This window comes from Hemicordylus capensis, chromosome 4 (genome assembly GCF_027244095.1).
Source record: "Hemicordylus capensis ecotype Gifberg chromosome 4, rHemCap1.1.pri, whole genome shotgun sequence".
Lineage (NCBI taxonomy): Eukaryota > Metazoa > Chordata > Lepidosauria > Squamata > Cordylidae > Hemicordylus > Hemicordylus capensis.
In genome coordinates this window covers 67,346,206-67,365,857 of record NC_069660.1, presented here as the reverse complement: position 1 = coordinate 67,365,857, position 19,652 = coordinate 67,346,206, and the positions used below count along the sequence as shown (strand labels likewise).

At 45.2% G+C, this 19,652-nt stretch overlaps 1 protein-coding gene across 1 annotated transcript in view; it reads right to left on the bottom strand.

Moving 5' to 3' along the window:
* Window positions 1-18,174, bottom strand: part of BLACAT1 (BLACAT1 overlapping LEMD1 locus) — a 129,696-nt gene extending 111,522 nt beyond the window's left edge. The window contains exon 1 of the mRNA XM_053250532.1: window positions 17,943-18,174. The gene's annotated coding sequence lies outside the window, so the exon portion shown is untranslated. The remainder of the gene's footprint in view (window positions 1-17,942) is intronic.
* Between the last annotated feature and the right edge of the window lie 1,478 nt (window positions 18,175-19,652).

Genomic DNA, 19,652 nt, shown 5'->3' with positions numbered 1-19,652 from the left:
ACCCACAATGAACCGAGCACTCACACAGTGCATTGTGGGAGTTCTGGAGGCCAGGACGATGTGTCCTGGCCCCCGATCTACTGTGCTGCTAGAGGAGGCAGTTGTACGTCTGGACACATGATCTTGGCGCCCAGACCCAGACCAACCATCATCTGTGAGGAGGTAAGCTTTTCAAGCCTTCCTCCCCACACACCCTCTAGCCCTTTCTCACGGATCGTGAGAAAGGGCTCTATGGTTATCTGAACCTCCAGAGTGTTCCCATAAAGCTGTGGAGTTGTGAGTAAATTCCCTCAAAACTTACCCACCGTCACCTGCAAGGGCAATACTTCATAATACCAAGTTATTAACTGTGTCAAACTCCAGAAACTCCTGCAAAGAAACAGAATAGGGTTACCTGACTGCGGAGGGAGCCACAGACTTTCAGCATTTTCTTCTGTGGAGACTATTAAACAGCTTTCTGCCCTAGAAGCAGAAGGGGTTGTTCAAGCTGGGAAATTCCCCACACTTTTTGCTGAACCCCCCACCCCCACCCCACCCTTGCCACTGAGTTCCATTAGCTCTGTCCACCTGCTTAACTGCCTGAGCTCAAGAACATTCTTTCCCATTGACTAACATGGGGGCTGTTGGTGGTTTTTTGGCCCCCTTAGGTTTTTCTTCTTAAGATGTTGCAGGTCACCTCAAGTCTGCAGGCCCCCTCAAGTCTGCCATACCTCCCTCTTGCCCATGGGCACTCTGGCTCTCCATCCAGAAGGATCCTAATGTTTTCAGCTTTTTTGGAAACAGTATATAGAAAAACCACATGCTTGGGGTGGGGCATGATCCAGATCAGGATAGCTGTAAGGGGCAAAATTTAAGCTCCCCTTCCATAATCATGATCATGATCCAGATTATGCTCCCACATACAATTTATACCAGAAAAGGCAAGCATGCTAGTGCTAATGATGTGATTAACGTCATGTGGGGAGGTCGGCCTCTAGTTACCCGTTTGGGGGCAACTTGGGGTTAGGCCTTCTCTGTAGCTGCCCTCCCTCCTGAAATGCATGGGTTACCTCATTGTTGGCATTCAAGAAGGCCTTAAAAATGCATATTTTTAATGAGGCCTTTGGCAGTTTTATTTAATTGTTTCTGTTTGTTGTACAGTAACTGTCACTGTTTTTAGTTGTTTTAATTGCTGGTTTTAAGACTGGTATACCAGGATCATTGACATGGGGTGCTATACAAATGGAATGAATGAATAAAAGTAATAATGTGTGGTTGGGCTGGCTATGCCTTTTTCTTCTTTTGCAAACTGCCAGAATCCCACTAGAAGACCCTTCCTCTAGAAAACACCCCTTCACTTCTTAGCAGATGCTTACTGAGAGGGTTATCCATATTGATTTGACATGCTGGACATCTGCACTGTTTTCTGTTACAAACCCCCATTTGTCATGTAGATCTGGCATTTTTACGGGCAGATTTATTTAGGAGAATTCTCACATCCAATTTCCTCTGGCAATGGCTTTATTAGGCCATGTGTGACAGAGATAGAGACTTCTGTCCTCCTCCTGCTACTGATGGAATTTGAGTCCAAGGCGCCAAATTCACAGGGCTACAAACACATTCTCTCTCCCTTGATTAATGTGAGTAATTTCTGCTTGAAAGAAGGCTGAAATGAGCAGCCAAGAAGAAGGGAATGGCGAGGACTTCCTCTTTCCTTTCCCCATCGCTCTCTGCTGATTGCATTTCACCATCCCTGGAATGGGTTCAAAGATAAACAGAAACTCTGGATTGCTTTCAAAAGTAGCAGAAGGTGTGGGAGGCAGGAAGCACCTAATGCAGAGACACGGTAGAGATTTTGCAAAAACAGTTGGCAGCAAACTTGCAGTTCTGAATGGGACTTAAGCACCTAATGACTGCTGAATATTGCTCATCAATCTAGAAGGACTACATTCTAGATTTTGCAGCAGCATTAAATATGAGTTTCAGATACCTCAGGAATAGGGATGCTCTTGACCCCAGATGAAATTCCACAACACTGTATTTGCAGCCCCTCACACACCACCACATATCTAGCAAAGGGCGTGTCCAGATTGCAGATGTAATCTGGGCATGGGTGATAGAATGTACATCCCTGAATTGTAGGAAGGGTCCTGGGGAAAGAAAGGTACCCTTTTCCCAGGATCAACCTGACATTCAAGCAAGAAGGTGGCTGTGCAGCCTATACAACCCACAGTTCTGGTTCCTTTATTGCTGTATGAAATGTAGTTGTGTGAGTGTCACAGGCACTTCTGCTTACTGATATCACTAGTGATGAATGACACAACTCTCCCATGGAGCCTGTTGATGTCATTTTGTGGTTGTACATAGACACACACACACACACAACCTCAGAAGCTCAACAGACCCATACAGTATAAGCATGTAAATGTTCAACTAGCTTTCCTACCCCATGTAAAGAAAAAAGCCATGAATACAAACAAAACTATTCCCTTCCCACCACAGCAATTCAAGTCCTGCATTTTGTCAGCCATTCATTTCACACACACACACACACACACACACACACACACACTTCATCAATATAGGAAATACTTCCTGTATTTGTTTATATTGAGTTCTTTGAAGACCGTGCAGGCTCCCAGCACGTTTTCTGTGTGCTACAAAAAGGGTGTGGGCAGATTCAGGGCCAATTTACAGTTGTCTGGTACCTGATCACCTCTTGTGACACGCGGAATGGACAAACGTGGCAAAGGAAAAGGCAAATGAGTGTGGAATGAGAGCAGCTCAGCTGCCACATGGCAGCCATCATGGCCAAGCCAAATACAGCTTTAGTTATGTCAATTAATCTCCATATATGTGTGTATGTTACATTTTGATTAACTTATAGCCTTATCCCACCCCAAGGGTACAGGAAAGGTACTAGTATGATAATTATTCTCTATCCATAGCCATCAAAAGCTAGTTTGAATAACACATCTTGCACCATTGCCAGAGAGCACCCAGGCACAGGCTTTGGGACTCTCAAGGGTAAAAGAGCCCCTGGTGGCGCAGTGGTAAAACTGCCGCCCTGTAACCAGAAGGTTACAAGTTCGATCCTGACCAGGGGCTCAAGGTTGACTCAGCCTTCCATCTTTCCGAGGTCGGTAAAATGAGTACCCAGAATGTTGGGGGGCAATATGCTAAAATCATTGTAAACTGCTTAGAGAGCTCCGGCTATAGAGCGGTATATAAATGTAAGTGCTATTGCTATTGCTAAAAGAATTCCACTGTTCAGGGACCACCACAACTGGCAATACAAATATGACAAATATTTCTATACAGCTTTTGTCTGCAACCCCATGCACTCTTGACTTGGGCACATAAATGATAGACTTATGAAAGCACTCCTGGTGAATATTAAAAGTCATGATGGAACACAGAGGTGAAAGCAGGCTCTGAGGCATGCTGGTACCAGATAGTACCCAAATATTAATCGGACTTTGAATTGATTCTGGAAGTGGCATGGGGAAACTTTGTTTTAATGAGAACATCTCAAAATGATACATCTCAATCTTCATTGATGTTTCTACTGATTCTCAGATATTTGTGAATAATTGCAGGTTAACTGCTGGCCAAACCAACTTAGCAGTGATGTAGGCAACTGTGTGCACAAGAATACAACGATAAAACAGCCCAAGATATTATGAACCTGCCACTGAAATAAACTCACACATGCACATTCTTCACGTGAACTTTCATCTCTACACATAGAGTTGCCACTCCCCCACCCCCTGCAGGATTCCTGTGCTTTAAAAGGTGCATGACAGGCAGAGATTCAGCAGCTCACTTCAGGAAAACCTGCACTTGCTAAATTTTTGACTGGCTCTGTGTGTGTGTGTGTGTGTGTGTGTGTGTGTGTGTGTGTTCCTTTTAAAGAGTAGGGATGAGCCCAGACCGGTCCGCAGGCCATTCTGAAGGCCTTCGAACCAGTCCGGACATAAGGGCGGTCCGGCGGTCCGGCACTGGTGTGCGGGACTCTTTAAGGGCGGGGGAGGGTGTACTTACCCCCTGCCACGTTTCCCCCGCTGGCACGTTTGTTTGGTAAAGCTTTTGGGGCGGCAGGATACCTCAGATGACCCAGAGACCAACCAGGCTGCCACATTCTGAACCAACTGAAGTTTCAGGACTACGTACAAAGGCAGCCCCACGTAAAGCGCATTACAGAAGTCTAGTATGGAGGTCACCAACAGATGTACCACTGTTTTGAGGTCATTGATCTCAAGAAATGGGCACAGGTAGCATATCAGCTGGAGCTGATAGAAAGCACCCCTGGCCACCGCCTCAACCTGAGAAACCAGGGAAATGTGTGGATCCAGTAGTACTCCCAGACTGCAACCCTGTTCCTTTTGGCAAAGTGTGACCCCATCTAGAACAGGTAGATCAAAATCGTCTCTAGAGTTCTGACCCCGCACAACAAGTACCTCCGTCTTACCTGGATTCAGCTTCATTTTTTTTCTCCCTCATCCAGCCCATTACTGCTTCCAGGCAGGCATTTAGGGAGGATATGCCAACTCCTGAAGAAGCTGGCATGGAGAAGTAAATCTGGGTGTCATCAGCATACTGGTAACACCCAGCTCCAAATCCCCTGATGATCTCTCCCAGCAGTTTCATGCTGATGTTAAAAAGCATTGGAGAGAGTATGGAGCCTTGAGGGACACCATACTTAAGCTCAGATTTCGAAGAGCAACAATTTCCAGCCGACACCATCTGGAATCTATCCAAGAGGTAGGAGCGGAACCACTGTAAAACAGTGCCTCCCACCCCAACACCCTCAGACATTCCAGAAGGATACCATGGTCGATAGTACCGAAAGCCACCAAGAGATCCAAAAGGACCAACAGAGTCACACTTCCGCTGTCAATTGCCAATTGGAGATCATCCATCAGGCCGACCAAGGCAGTCTCCACTCATAGCCCGCCAGAAAACCAGTTTGAAATGGGTTTAGATAATCAGTCTCCTCCAAGAGCTGAGAGGCCACCACCCTCTTGATTACCTTGCCCAGCCATGGGAGGTTGGAAACAGGCCTATAATTGCTCAACTCTGAGGGATCTAATGCAGGCTTCTTTAGAAGAGGTCTAATGATTGCTTCCTTTAGACAAGGAGGCATCCTGTCCTCCCTCAGAGAAGCATTCATGATTTCCACCAGACTGTCTACAACAACCTCCCTGCTATGGTAGATAGAACAAGCCATGCTGGACAAGGGTCAAGAGAACAAGAGGTAGGCCTCACCGCTCCAAGCAGCTTGTCTACATCCTCAGGAGTCACAAACTGAAACCGATCCAGTCGAATCACATAAGAGGAGTTGTTGGGCACCTCCAGTTCAGACATCAAATTAATTGTGGAGTCTCCATCTAGGTTGGCCCGAATCCGAGAGATTTTATCTGCAAAAAACTCTTTAAACACATCACAGCGGGTAACTGATGACTCCAAATTCTGGTTCATGGGAGCAGTGGCAGATACTAATCCCCTCACAACCCTGAACAACTCCGCCGGATGTGAACTCGCAGAGGCAATACAGGCAGAAAAGAACCGTCTCTTTGCCGCACGTATTGCCTGAGCATAGATCTTTAAATGTGCTCTATGTCGCAATCTGTCAGATTTGAGTCAAGTCTTCCTCCACTTGTGCTTCAGTCGCCTACCTTGCCGCTTCAGCCCCCGTAGATCTTCCGTATACCACGGGGCCAATTTTGAAGCGGGTCGGAGGGGACGCTTGGGAGCAATCGTGTCTACTGCCCTGGTGAGCAAATTGTTCCAATTCTTGACCAAGGCATCAACAGGATCACTGGCAAAGCCAACACTGAATCCCTCTAAGGCTTTTTGGAATCTTGCTGGATCAAATAACCTCTTCGGGTGGACCATTCTAATAGGCCCCTCGCCCCTGCGGAGGTGGGAAGTGGTTGTAAGTCCAACCTTAACCAGATGGTGGTCTGTCCATGACAATGGGGAAATCACAGGGGTCCCCACCCAAGGAACACCACCCTGATCAGAGTAAAAGACCAAATCAAGTGTGTGACTTGCAATATGCATTGGTCCAGAGACCGCTTGGGATAGGCCCATAGCTGTCATGGCCGCTATGAACTCCTGAGCTACCCCGGACAGATTGGTCCCGAAATGAACATTGAAGTCGCCCAGCACCAAGAGTCTGGGAGACTCCAATGTGAGTTCCGCAACCAAGTCCGTGAGCTCAGTAAGGGATTCCGCTGGGCAGCGGGGCGATCGGTACACCAACAGAAGTCCCAATCTATCTCTGGTCCCCAAACTCAAGTACACACATTCAATATGGCCTGATACCCTAACAGGGACCCTGGTAAGGGAGATGTTATCTTCATAGACCACAGCCACTCCACCTCCCACCCACGTCCCCTCACCTGCTGCTCTACAGAATATCCTGGAGGAAGAAGCTGGGACCAGACTGGACCACTAGCCTCCCCCAACCAAGTCTTGGTAATACATACCAGGTCGGCCCCTTTATCCATGATCAAATCATAGATGAGTTCAGGTTTATTTTGGACTGACCTGGCATTTCAGAGGAGCAAGGTAAGGCTATGTGGGTTGTTGGCAGTGCTCCCTGAAGTCAAAAAGCTGGCAGGACAGCCAGAGGGGTAGACAGCTATTAAATTTCTGACTACCCTTCCCATGGAATGGCCTACTGACCTATTCCCCACCACCACCATGATAGTTGTCCCATAGTCAATAAAGGAGCCCCCTGTCCCCCCATCTCCAGATGAACCCAAGCACCTTACAACAACTTCAACCCAAGTCCAAAACAGCTTAAAGCTGATTAAACAGTAGCCCTCACCCTCCTTCTCCCCCGGAGTGGCTCCCCCAAAGGGGCGACCCTGCCGATGACAGGCCCACCGCCACAAGGAGCCGTCCTATAAACTGAGCAGGTGACCCGAGGAACAGCTGAGTCACTCAGGGGCTGGTCCCAGTCCTGCCTACACTTCCCACAGATGTTAACCTGAGGCTGCAGCCCCACAGGGGAAGCAGAAGCAGGTAGGCAACAGCAGGAGGAACCCCAGCAACCACCTGGTCTCTCACTCCAGGCAGCACCAGGTGGAAAGTGGATGGACTCTCCCTCTTCCTCTCTGCTGGGCTTCTAAGTTGCTATTAACCCAGAAGGGAAACTTCTGTTGCTGTCGGTTGAAGCTTCCTTTCTGGAGCTAACAGCAGCTGCAAGGCACAGTCCATGATATGTCAGGAAAAGGTTTTAATAGCTCTTTCCCACATGCCGCAGTAGCAGTCCTGATTGGGCCTCTGCAACTGCTATTTATTCTTAAAAACCGGAACACATAAGGCCAAATTGTGCATTTATTATCTATCTATCTATCTATCTATCTATCTATCTATCTATCTATCTATCTATCTATCATATTTATATACCGCTCGGTCTGCATATAATGGGCTTGTTTTCACAACTGACAGTTGGCTAGGAGGTGTATCCAACCAGGCTGCAAGGCCCACAAGCACCCCCGAGAAATGGTCATGTATTGGCAAAACTTGAGGCAGGAGGAAAGGAAAGAAAGTGATTGTGTACTAGCCATGAACTGGGTAGGATGGTGTGGGAAGGGTTTTTCCTCCACCCTTGATAGTCCTGGGTACAGGAGGTGGGCTGTTGCCATCCTACCCAGATCAAGGCTAGCACTTGTTCACTTCCCTCTCCTTCTGTCTCAATTTTTGCTGGCACACGGCCTTTTCTCAAGAGTGCACACAGGGCTTGGAGACTTGTGTAGAATCCAGAGGAGATTTGTGGTATGTTAGGGCAAGACAATGGATTTGAATCAGGAATATGAACGGTTTAATGAGATAGATATTATGTAAAGGTAAAGTGTGCTGTCAAGTTGGTGTCGACTTCTGGCGACCACAGAGCCCTGTGGTTGTCTTTGGTAGAAGACAGGAGGGGTTTACCATTGCCTCTTCCTGCGCAGTATGAGATGATGCCTTTCAGCATCTCCCTATATCGCTGCTGCCTGATATAGGTGTTTCCCATAGTCTGGGAAACAGCAGCAGGGATTCGAACCGGCAACCTCTGACTTGATAAGCAAGTCATTTCCCCATATTATGTAGAGAGAGGCAAGTGCAGCTTGCCTTCAGTGTTCAAGCTGCAGGCTGTTTGTTAGCCCTGGACTGGAATACAAGTAACTAAAGCCCCATTCAAAAGCTGGCCTGGAGCAATGAATGGATTAACTAAAAACTAAAATGGATTAACTAAAAACACTTACACCTGGCTGGATGCCTCACCTACCCAGCTGTTGTTCACAAGCTTATGGTGTAGTTTGACCCTGAGCTTCTTGACAGTATGGGTAGGTTCAGACTAGGGTTGCCATATTCTGGCTTTCCAAATCGAGGTGCCTAATTTAAATACTATCTAAATTGGCTGGAAAATAATTTCTGAGCAGAATAGTGACTGCACAGTTTTGCTCCATAACTCCGCTTCTACAAGGGCAAGAGCTTAGCCCTTTGTTTTAAATGAAATCTGAACTCTGGGAGAATCTGGGTGGGCGAAGCAAGCTGGGTGAGATGCTTAAAATCTGGATGAAACCCAGAATTTGGGGGGAGATGGCAATTCTAGTTCAGACATCATGTGGATGAACCTATTTAATCTAACTGTAGTTAGTTTGTGTGTCTGAACCCATGCCAATCAATAAACCATGGTTTATTTCAGACAGTCAAACCATGACCTGAACCTGAGGCTAGAAATTGGTTTGTTTGTTCTACCTAGGTTCTTGCATGACATCTGAACTCGCAGATGTGGCTTAATGTTTGTTTGTTTCGATAGCCTGGGCTCTCACTGGGCTCTCACATAGAACAAGGAAAGCCTAGATCATGGGAGGTAAGGAGAAGAACCAGGACCCAAACATACCACAAGGTGCCAAAACACAAGATTTCATGACCATCAGTGCTGCCAATCCAGGTTTGTTAAATCAATCTTAATTAAAATAAATCATGATTCTGTGATGATAACCTCCAGTCTGGACTACTGCAATGCACTTTATGTGGGGCTGCCTTTGCACGTAGTTCAGAAACTGCAGTTGGTACAAAATGTGCAGCCAGGTTGGTCTCTGGGTTATCTAGGTGAGACCATATTACTCCTGTGTTGAAAAAGCTACACTGGCTGCTGATATGTTTCCAGGCAAAATACAATGTGCTGGTTATTCTCTATAAAGCCCTAACAGCTTAGGGCCTGGGTATTTAAGAGACTGTCTTCTTCACCATGAGCCCCATCGCCCGTTAAGATCTTCTGGAGGAGTTCATCTGTGGTTGCCACCAGCTCGTCTGGCAGCTACCCGGGGACAGGCCCTCTCCATTGCCGCCCCTGGGCTTTGGAATGTGCTCCCTGTTTAAATAAGAGCCTCCCCAGCTCTGGCAACTTTTAAAAAGGCACTGAAGACATATTTATTCACCCAGGCTTTTAATTAGATTTATAGTTTAATACTTTTGATGTTGGGTTTTAAATGGTTTTAATGTAAACAATTTTAATGTTTAAATGATTTTGTTTGTTTGATTTTAAAGTTTAAATTATCTTAACTGTAAATTGCCCATAGACTCAAGTTTTGGGCCATATAGAAATATGTTAAACAAACAAACAAACATGTCTGAACCTGCCCTATATATCAGACACCACAAGCACACCTGACTTTCACGTGGTTGTCTTGACCTTACCAGCAGGGGAAATAGTTACTCCTAATTAGGAAAAAGTAGAATAAATGCATATGCACGGTTGGAGACATTTAAGTGAGATTTACTCACTATCATATAACTGCAGTCCAGGAGTACAAAGGGAATTACTGTGCTTTAGACACTTGAAATATTGGGAAACATGCACTAACTACCCGATACTTCCAACAAATGTTAGCAGAGGCTGACAGCAGCCCTGTACACCCTCGTCTAGACAAGGCCTATAAGGAATTGTTAGCATTGCTAACAATAAGGAGTAATTAGACTCTGTCTGCTCATTCCTTGTCTTGACACACTACGAAAAGCAATGAGCTGTCCCTCCATTGACTGTCAGAATCTAGGCCCTCACAACATCCACTCTCAAAGGAGCAGCAGTGACTTTTCTTCTCCTTCTCTGTTTATTTTTAAAATAAATTTTTTTAAAAGGAGAAGCAGAGAAATGCATGGCAGTCTGGCAAAATGTCAGCAAGCGATTCGGGGAGAAGGCAAGTAGAAGACAGGGAGAGGGAGAGGCAGCCTACACAGGAGATGTGTTTCTGATTTCCAAATGTCAGCATGTCCTTTAATTAAATGCTGATTAACCAGGGACGGTGTCCCTCATGCCAGAACTGCTGGTAGTGTCACACGATGCTGAAAGCTGGGACATTCTTCATTCTCTTCCTGTCACACGCCAGGAGAAAAGTCTCATTTGCTTCTGGTGCTAGGTGGGCACAGGGAGGCAAAGAGATACCCCTGTGGCACAGCAACCTGACAGGTAGAGGACAAGCTTTCAACTCTGGGGAGCCAGATTGAAATTCTGGAGCAGGGATGACTCTGAGGGGTAGTGGGTGCTCCCCGCCAAATATTTCCCTCTCCGTTTGCTTCCCATCTCCACCCACCAGACTGGAACTTGACAGCAAAGTGTCAGACAATTCAGTCATAGTATATTATGGTCCTATAGCTTGAATTAATTATTTCAAACTTATTTTAAAAGGCCTCTATTGTTTAAAGATGAAGCCTTATTCACTCACTCCTCTGCCCCCAAACAAGCAGCAGAAATCAGTGCAGGCAGGTGGGTAGGATACTATTAAAGGGAAGGAAATTGCCCATTATTTAATATAGTTATGTTGTTATGTTTTTACTGCCATGAGGAGGGGCTGCCATTTGGATTTTCTGCCTCATGCACCAAAATGTCTTGGGACATCTCCGCTAATAAAATGTGCCCAAAGTACTCTGCTGTTCTAAACAAAGTGACATTTTGTTTTCCACCATTCCACTTGATGCTTCCCTCCCAGGTTTAAAAGTACTTCAGGAGGCATGAATTTAATCAGGATTATGGCATGATGGGAAAGGATGGCATGATGAGAAAGGATTAGATATCCTTCCCTCATGTGCCATGGTCCTAATCTTGATCAAGTCTTGCCACAGCTGCTATTTGAGTAAACAAGCATAAGACCAAAATATGGACTTAACTTCATGTGTAGTTTGATCCTGATAGGGACAATTTAATGCATGCTGAAAAACAGCCTTAACTCAGGGGTTCCCAGAATTTAGTCCCCAGATGCTGATGGACTAAAGGTCCTATAATGCCCAGCTTTGGGGCATTGTGGCTGGGAATGATGGTGATTTTAGTGCAACAATATCAGGGGACCAAATTTGAAAATACTGCCTTAACTTTTCTCAAAAAGAATCTGGAAAACTTCACAACTGAAAGTATCAGCTCATGGGATCTAACTTTCAAGTGCAGAATCTAGCACAATTACACATAGTTTATTTTATAGGACAGAAATCTTTCAGGGCAGTTTACAAACACAACTATTTAAACACTGTAAACATAAACATTAAATATGATGATATTCACAGCATAATAATGTCTGTCACTTCATCCAGCCTCAGAGACAAGATGACTCTGAATACCAGTTGCAAGGAGCAACAGCAAGACAGAAGGCATGCCCTCACCTCTTGCCTGTGAGCTTCCCAGAGGCATCTAGTGGGCCACTGTGTGAGACAAGATGCTGGACTGTATGGGCCTTGGGCCTGATCCAGCAGGGCTATTCTCAAGATTCCTAAAAGCAACACAATCCATCTTACATTTATGAACTTGTCATACATCATGGGTAGAAAAGCATCACCATAAATCAGATAACGTTAAAATGTACATTGGAATTAGCATTCCAAATGCAGATGCTTAGCCACTCTTTTGCTTTCAAGACAATGTGCAGTTTGATACACATGTAAATGTGGACCTTGTCTTTTTACTCCATTGGTTTCCATGGGATATATATTTGGATGCACCTTCTAAAACGTATTTGAATGTGTTGCATAACTATCCTTAAAGCTCAAACTAACTTGTCTAAGAGTTTCCACATCTAACCACTACTATGATGATGACAACATATACTACTTTTCAACACAAGTGCTCAAAGCGGTTTACATGGAAAAATACATATCATAAGATAGTTCCCTGTCCCAAAAGTCTATTCTTCCTTTCCAAAGGGGAGGGAGGGAGATCTACTTTTGAAAAACAAATTGAATAGAATTGGAGCTAAAGGAGTTTTTGGATTAACTGTCTGCACTACCAGAATGACAACATCTGGGTCAATAACTGAATCTATCAGATTACTGAAACATCCCAAATTTAAAAGTCAGAGTCAGCACAATTCTATGCATATTTAGTTATGAGTAAACATGTGTGGGGGTTATTCTGACAGATATTTGTATTCTAAGGAAGTTGCAGTAACCTGAAAGCATCCATCACCATGGAATCTAACTTGCTTCTAAATCTCTCTGTGTCTGATGGGACTTGCTTCCAAGTAAGTGTCCATAGGCATGCAGCCTGTGTCACACACCATAGGCTTGCTTGTTCACACCTCCATTTGGGAGTGGGTGGATGAGCAGGAGAGCTCCTACCCCAGTAGCAGCATACAAGCAGAACCTCTGCTCTGATTAGCATGGCCATCTCCCCGGACTTTCCGGGCAGTACCTGGAATTTAAGCATGTCACCTGGATTGCTTAGCTCACCTGGATTCCCCTGGATTTCAGCTTTCCTTAAAACAAAAAAGCTACGCTCTAGCCCTTGTATAAGTGGAGTTATGGAGCAAAACATGTGGTCACTATTCTGCTCAACCACTGGACTTGGAGTAAGGCAGGAGGCTAGTTGGGAGAGTTTCACAAGTACAGTAATCACCTGAGGAATGTTGCCTTTATTTTTTTTTTATCAGCAGGGGCTCTCTGTCAGGCAGTTGAGAGGATAGCTTGTTTTTTATGTAAATCACTGCCTGCCTACCAGGCTGTTTATTGTAATGTTTAAGGACTTTGGCTTTACATTCTATGCATGCTTACTTAGAAGTAAGCACTGTTGGTTTCCACCAGATCTTCTCTAAAATAAGTATGTACAGAATTGCAGTCTTAACTGAAAAGCTGTGCATTTTTATTTTTTGTTGTTCTATTGGTGTTGTTGATATGTCAAGGAAAATGGTCAGGCAAAGATATCTTCCCCAACTATTGTTGGTAGATATCCAGAGCAAATACAAGTCAACTGGAAAGTGGCATCTGCTAATTTGCACAATATGTAAATTATTCGCAAACCAATTTATATAATATGCAAATTAAGGTGCCCAGATTTGGAGAGCCAGAATATGGCAACTCTAGTTCTGATCCACAAACCCAGGAAACAGATGATCAAAGAAGCCACTGCATTCATTAGTAAACCTGGCGGCTGCAAACCCTGCCCTTCTATGGAAAGTCTTCCAAAGTTGCCTTTGCCTTTCCAGTATACTTTACAGTGCCAGAAAGCTTCGTGATATTGGCGGCTACCCTCCCATTGGCCATGAAGGAACAAGAGGTGGACCCAGCACTGCCAAAGCTGCTGCAGCTTCAGAATCATAAATGTGCTTTGTAGGGGAACACATCCCTTACTGACAGCTGATGTGGCTGCAGATCTGTATGGCTATCCTGTAGGGGAGGGCCAGCAGGCCACCATTCAACTGGGTAAAAGGTAGGAGAGCTTTCCTCTCCTCCACTTTTGGTTGAAAGCAGGGTAGAAAAGCTGGGTTACCCTGCTTTGAGAAACCTGGGCTGGAGGGATTTGTGTGGCTTCTGACAATCATACAAATCAGGGTAGCCCACTTCTACCCTGATTTTAATGGCCATGTGAACTAGCCTCATGTCTAATCTAAGAAGAATGAAAAAGAAATATAGGCCTGGTTCACACAATCATTCAAATATTTGAATGATTTAAACCCACAAGTTTAATGTGGGTTACTGACATTAGCATGATTGTTTGAACCCATGCCAAGGTGAGAATCTCAGATTCATTTTGGGCCATAAACCACCTTGGTGTGGGTTCACAAAACCATCCTAACCCATATTAAACTTAGAATTGAATGATTGTGTGAACCAGGCCATAGTGAAGAAAGAACAACATCTCTAGCTTTCTAAAATAAAATTATGCAAGATTGTTTCCATGCTAGTGCCCTTTAGTACTGCTGCAGCATTACCATTTTCCACCATTATTTGGAAGTGGAATTTAAAAAGAGGTTCCTCTCAGCACTTAATATAGTGCTATATTATCCACCAGTGGCCTTCTCCATGGCGATGTTTCCTTCTGTAATGGCTGTTCACAAGAAAGTTTCATTCACCAAAGGTGCTTTCTCATGCTAATTGAATGTGTCCTTTGCAACATCATCTTGTCTTATTTTCCTAGTCAGCACAGTGGGTGGGGGCGGCGGGGAGGGGGGGATAGGCTTGTACAGAAACTCTATGGGGAAAGTGCTGGGGAAGACTGCATTTCCCAGCACTCCCCATATGCCCTACGGCATACCTTCTATGACATCACTGGGGCTTCCCACAGCTCCAAATTCTTTTAACAGCCCTCCCCAGCACTTTGCACAGGACTGCTCCACAGAGACACTGAAGTGATTTTGGAGCCTGGACCTAAAGGCCTTTGGAGCACCCCCTTCTGGAGGCCCCCTCCCCTCCACTGCAAGTTAAGCATCTTCCCCCTATACACACAGCCCGTGACAAACACAGTATTTTTAACCCATGGGTTCTTGAGGTCACAAACAGCAACTGATCTCACAAGAATGTAAGAATATAAAACAGATATATTTACATAAATATGCTGCAGCAGCAACATCTCAACACACAACTTAACATATGCCCATCCCACATATTTCTTGCCCCACTCCCCCCTCTGTCTCTAAAGCACCTGGCACAGGTCATAATCACACTCGGCCACCTGGCGCAGTGCAGGTCAGCAGTGACCACACCAGCCGGGACAGACTAAAGAGGATTTGGGGGGCCGGAGGGTCGAGTGTGGAGGCCCTGGACTTCGGCCCCAAAGTCCACGGGTAAGAATGCCACTGGACTGCTCTGCCCCCAGGTAGGCACTGGGAGCAGCCATTTCCCCATGGATAAGGGGCAATGTACAGATGATCAGGCTTTGATCCTTCAAAGCTTAATTTTTGCAAAGGTCTAGGGCAGGGTTTCTCAACATGTGGGTCCCCAGATGTTATTGGACTTCAACTCCCATAATCCCCAGCCCCAGTGGTCTTTGGTTGGGAATTATGGGAGTTGAAGTCCAATTACATCTGGGGACCCACACGTTGAGAATCCCTGGTCTAGGGGCTAGTGCTGAATTGCTATTTAATTGCCTCTTATTCACTGTATATATTTATTTCAGTATATATTCCATGGACAGGTATAACCCACACCCAAGTATAACCCCCAGGGAAATGAGCGCATATGTTTTTAAAAAACCTTACATCGCCCACACCTGTGTTTTGCCCGCACTGTCCTGTCACCTCCTGCTAAGAGTCACCTCAACTGCCCTCCTCATGGGACCTGCTGCTGTTGGACCGCTGACTGGCCTGCTCTTCTCACTCTGGGGCATCTTGGGGCCAGCATTGCAGAGCGATGAAGGCCCCTTAGAGATGGTGTTTAGCACAGAAGGGTCGGGGCTTCCTGCCCACCCACCCACCCAGGAACATAGGAAGCTGCCTTCTACCGAGTCAGACCCTTGGTCCATCCAGCTCAGTATTGTCTATACAGACTGGCAGTGGCTTCTCAGGCTGCAGGCAGGAGTTTCTCTCCTTGAGAGAGAGCCACTCTTGGAGATGCCAGGGAGGGAACTTGGAACCTTCTGCATGTAAGCATTCAGATGCTCTTTCCAAAGCAGTCCCATCCCCTGAGGGGAAGATCTTGCAGTGCTCACACATGTAGTCTCCCATTCAAATGCAAACCATGGCAGACCCTGCTTAGCAAAGGGGACAATTAATGCTTGCTACCACAAGATCAGCAGCGATATAGGAAGATGCAGAAAGGCATCATCTCATACTGTGTGGGAGATGGCAATAGGAAACCACTCCTGTATTCCACCAAAGAAAACCACATGGTTTTGTGGTCACCAGAAGACGACACTGACTCGATGGTGCAACTTTACCTTTACCCACCCCCCAGCAAGGAATATGTACAAACAGAGGCGCATGAACCCCCAGACCTTGGGGACCCGGTCCGGTCCTCCAAGGTCTGGAGATACCTCCAAATGGCTGGGGCCGGGGGCCTCCAGCAGGCACCCCACACCTGCCCTGCCAAACCTCAACTGTTTGGGGTGTTTTTTAAATTATTATCCTTACCACGGCCGAGGGGTGGCTGCAGAAGGGAGTGGAGCAGTCCTTCTCCCTTCTCCCCCGCTTCCCTGGTGGCAGAGAGACTGGAGCAACGCTGGTTCCGTCCGTTCAGGCCAGTGTCTTTAACAAACTGCGAGGCATGCCTGCGCAGTTTAGAGATCGTCACAAGCCCATCACAGGGGCCTCACAGCTGGGCGGTCCAGGCGCCCAAATTACCACGGTGTGCAAAATATGGTAGTTAGTTCCTGTCTCTTAGGGAGGTGGGCATTCATATTCTCTCTCTCTCTCTCTTTCTGCCATTACAGAAAAATAATGCTATTTCACTGTAAGAGGAAGAAAGGGAGAAAAATTGAGATGAAAATATAGTGATTTAACATCACTATTTGAGTAGAAAAAATCTGACTAATTAACAGGCAATTAATCAGCAATGCAACACCTATTCCCCCAGCTGCACTGACTGAAAGCAATAAAACTGGCTGAACCTGCAAAGGAAGCTTTCAGTTTAAGAGAACCGTTTCCCTTCAGCATTTCAGTAGTCCTTTGCCTATCTATGCTGAACAGTTGCATTTTATAGCACAAAAAATAACTACAAAACAGATCTGAATAAACAGAGGAGGACAACACTGAAAACACTGAAGCCCAAAGATTACAACCTGGTAGTTTCCCCATAAACAGTAAGTGAACCAAGAATGGGAATGGGTAGAAAAATGGTCAAGTGTGGAAGCAGTCCAGATTAGTTGGTTCCCTCTGGGTCTTGGGAGTCACCACCCTGTAAACAAGTCATGTGACAATATTAAGGGATGACTTCCTTAACCATCATTTTTGCTCAGCTAAAATCTGACAAGCAGATGAGCAGTAATTTCTATAGAGCAATTGCCTCACTCTCCAACAGTGAGGAACATCCAACACTCTGCCCTTTGCCAGACTTCTTCCTGCAAGTGTAAAGAAATAGGATATGCACCCTCATGTCCTAGAATGAATTTCTGCTGAGCTCCACACACTGGGAATGAAAATACCCCATTCCAACTGAACCCTCATCACATTCAGACACACAGAGCTGACCCTTTTCTGTGTTGGGGGGATCTGAAGCAGCTGCTTGTTGAAGTACAGGCCTTTAGGGTGAATTCACATGAGGACACATTTACTTCATAATGGGAACTTCACTCTAGCCCTGTTTCTAAAGAGATGCTCTCTTGTCCACAAATCCGCCTCTGCTCAGAACATGTCCATACATGCCCAACAACATGTCAATGCAATTCTTTGTAGCAATTCATGCCGAGCATAAACCCAGAAAGAGCACTCTGCTAAAGAACATGAACACCCCTTGTAACTTTCAGTAAAAGCACTGTATGTCATGCCAGCCAACCTTTCCCTACAACTATCAGCCCCAACGGGTATTCACCCGCTGTATCCCAAAGGTTTTTGGTGTCTGCTCAACCTCCACACCTGGCTTCGACAAAGAACATTAAAAAATGCTAGGCATTATGAGCTACTGAGTGGAAGAAATGGGATTAATCATTTTAGATGGAGCCAGATAGCCAGATATCCCCCTACTGAAAAATGAAACCTTGGAGATTAATTTGCATCCTAAAGGCAATTGCTTTCCAACTGCGGCCTGTGGAAGAAGCAGCAACGTACCTCTCAGCAGCTCTCTCTGTCAGGGCCAGGGCCCAGGCCAGGGCCATCTAACTGTCAGCAGGGTCTTCCTTTCCACTCACACTGAGCATCATCATGTTCCCTTTGAGCAAGGAGGTAGTTAAAAGCTGCAACTTAAGGTTGTGAGAGCTAGAATGGATGGAGGAATGGGCTGTGCAGCCATTGGCTCTGCTCTCCATCTGCTGCGCTAGTACGTTAGGTTGCACATGCCATCCCTCGCCTCAGTTCCCCTTATTCCTGTGTCACTGTCCTCCTTTATCTGGTGCTAGGAGGAGAATTTAAAAGGTTGACTTTTTGCTGGGGGGAAACATACAGGGGACAAGATGGTGTGTATCGTGCCTGCCCCCAAGTGCCTCTGTGTGGAATTACTACCTGAGATTTGGAATTACTTGCATTAGCCAAGCCAGGTTCTCAGTGGCGACTGCCAGCTCTTGTCTGTGTGTATGGGTTTTATTTCAGCATATGGCCTCCGAGTTTTAATTTCCTGGGATTGATGCTTCCCATGGCAAACAGCAGCTTTCATGCTGCTCTTTATTAGGCCGAGTGTTAACTCCCAACTAAATTTATATTTGCCAAATGTCCCTGTTTAATTCTCCGTTTTCTGCTTTTTGTAACCCTGTCCAGTCATGGTGAGAATTCTTCTTGATGCCTCAGTTTTCTTCCTGCTATCACAGGCAGTGCAAGAAGATCTGTACAACCATCTTATTTATTTCTTATTTATTTCTCAACAATCTTATTTCTGACCATCTTATTTATGTGTTATTTATTTTTCTATGTAAACCGCTTTGAGAACTTTGGTTGAAGAGCAGTATATAATATATTGTCATTATTATTATCTTTATCATTATTATTATTAGTCTGGGAAAACACTCCCTTAACTTCATTTTTGTGATCATGTGTCAGCTGCTTGCAGATTAAACTAATCTACTTTATTCAAAAGTCCATGATGATAGGAAAGACCTATATTGAACCATTGGCTACGTGGTGGTCAGAGAGACACCTATAAAAGTATGATGCTCAGAGAGACCGAGCGAGCTAGAAGCATTCTGGGAAGACTTTAAAATAAATAAATGAGAAAAACAGAAAATGAATACTTTCCCCTTTCAGTCTTCATAACTTTTTACAAAAAGGATATTATTCAGGATCAAGGGGTTTTTGTTTTTCCTATTTCTTTTCTTTAGTTTTATATATGCTCCTTATCATATTCTATTATCAGGCAATGCTGTTATCTTTCACTGAAATAAAAAGGTTTTAAAGGGGGGAGAGGTAATTAGAGCATTCCCTTGCATTCTCTGCAAGGCACCTCCATTTTTATTGCTTCCTCCTCTCTCTCTCTCTCTCTCCCCCCCCCCCTTCCTTCTCTTTGCTTTTTCTCTCTCCCCATATCTTTTTCTATTCATTCTAATTTTTGTTGGAAATCCAGCTCGAGATGACATCAACCTTTTGCACCAGTAACCCTAATGGCCACTCGGGGCATTGGGAGTATAGATAGTTAGTTAGGGTCTCCTTTTCTTTACTGTTTATCTCTGCCTCTGTGGCCCCTCTATTGATAGAATGTACTCAGGAACTTCCTGAGAGTGACTTCCTTCTTCTTCTGAATAAAGAAGATTAGTTTAGACCTGAATAAAGTAGATTAGTTTTTAGCCTTACATGAATCTCCATGCTTATCATTTACAAGCTGTTGCCCTTGAG